The sequence below is a fragment of the Chrysochloris asiatica genome, unplaced genomic scaffold (genome assembly GCF_000296735.1).
Source record: "Chrysochloris asiatica unplaced genomic scaffold, ChrAsi1.0 scaffold00079, whole genome shotgun sequence".
Taxonomy (NCBI): domain Eukaryota; kingdom Metazoa; phylum Chordata; class Mammalia; order Afrosoricida; family Chrysochloridae; genus Chrysochloris; species Chrysochloris asiatica.
Window position 1 is genome coordinate 7,766,466 of NW_006408597.1, and position 2,018 is coordinate 7,768,483.

The 2,018-nt window shown below is 40.3% G+C and overlaps 1 protein-coding gene across 1 annotated transcript in view; it reads right to left on the reverse strand.

Annotated features, from left to right (window-relative positions):
• PCNX (pecanex homolog (Drosophila)) overlaps positions 1–2,018 on the reverse strand; it is a 324,383-nt gene that overhangs the window by 24,351 nt on the left and 298,014 nt on the right. The gene's annotated exons all lie outside the window — the stretch shown is intronic.

The following is a 2,018-nucleotide window of genomic DNA, read 5'->3' on the forward strand; positions in this document are numbered from 1 at the left end:
CCCAAAGAATGAAATATCAAGGAATAAACGTAAACAAAGAAACAAAGGACTTATACAAAGAAAACTACAAAAGACTACTACAAGAAACCAAAAGAGACCTACAAAAATGGAAGAATGTACCATGCTCCTGGATAGGAAGACAACATTGGGAAAATGTCAATAATGCCCAAAGCAATTGACACATATAACTGCAATCCCAATCCAGATTCCAACAACATTTTTCAAAGAGATGGAAAAACCAATTACAAACTTTATATGGAAAGGAAAGAGACCCAGGATAAGCAAATCACTGCTTAGGAAGAAGAATAAGGTTGGAAACCTTTTACTCTCCGACTTCAAATTTTATTACACGGCTATCGTAGTCAAAACAGCTTGGTACTGGTACAATGAAAGATACACTGATCATTGAAACAGAATCGAGAATCCAGAAATTAACCCATCCACATACAGCCAACTGATTTTTGTCAAAGTACCTAAATATATCACATGGGGAGGTGATAGTGTCTTTAACAGATGGTGCTGGCAGAACTGGAAAGCGATATGCAAAAGACTGAAACAAGACCTACACCTAACGCTTTATACAAAAACCAGCCTAACATGGATTAAAGACCTAAAGGTGAATCCCAGAATTATGAGGGCCATCAATGAAAAAATAGGGAGAAATGTGAGGGCACTAATTCAGGGAATACACAGACTACCAAACATTTCGAAACTACATTAACAAAAGTAGACAAAATAGATTATTGGAACATACTAAAAATCAAAAACTTATGTGAATCAAAAGACTTGACCAGAAGACTAAAAAGGTAATCTACAGAATGGGAAAACATCTTTTGCAATGACATATCAGACAAACGACTCATTTCTAAAATATACAGGAAACTACAACACCTCTACAAGACAAAGATAAATAAACCAATTAAAAAATGGGCACAGGACATGAACAGACACTTCACCAGGCAGCCAACAAACATAACATGGGTGAACCTTGAGGACATTATGTTGAGTGAAATTAGTCAGTCACAAAAGGAGAAATACTGCATAGGATCACTACTGTAAAAGCCTAAAAAAAAGAACCCATACTAAGGGATGGGTATATTCTTTGCTGGTAACTGGGATGTGAGGGGTGGGGTGAGAGGGGGGAGGGGAAGGTGGAGCACAGGGTAGGGAATAGACACAGGATAATTTGGGTGCTAGGGAAGGGGAGGGGAATGGAAGAACAAGAATGGGGAGGGGAATTGAAGAACAAAGTGGACGGGAAAACAATTAGGCAGGTTTGCATGGGCTAAGTGGGACAGAGGTAAATAATGATGCATGCACAACCTTGGAACAACAGGGTTCTGAGATACAGGGGCTGAGACATGGTTGGAATGGGGAAAAGCGGGGAAATAATGTTAAGATATTTGGCTGTCTTTTGAATCCTGGTTTCTCTTGCATACCATTATAAAATAGAGACTTGAGGTGTAGAGAAAGGAATAGTCAGAAATACCACCATAGAAAGTTTATAAGTCCATCTTCTGCCTATAACTGATTGGAATACCTAAAATGGGCCTACAACATGCCCAGTGAAGGAGGCTTTCTGCTGAACCGCATGCAGAATCTTCAGAGATGGGAAATTTGCACTTGAAAAGACAAGCAGACTAGCCTGGAGCAGCTAGAAGGAAAGAAGATACTTCTTAAAAGAAAGACTGACAGGAAAAATACAAAACAATATAGGCAGTAGTCAGACTGATTACTAAAAGAACAAGCAAGTTGCTTGCCCAGGAGACATCGAGGCAAGTGGTCAAGTCCCCTCAGGTCAAACCCCCTTCCAAGACTAAGACTCAACGGGAAAACATACTCTGATTGGTGACCACATTTGTCACCAATAAGGGGAAGTGATGTAAAAACAGCAATGAAGCTGCGAGCTAAGTCCTACAACATTCAACAGACTCCTGTGAACCCAGGTGGAAACCTAATTGGCCAGCAGTGTGGCAAGACTTGGGGACTCTTGGGCCCAGAGTCAGTGACATAGCCAC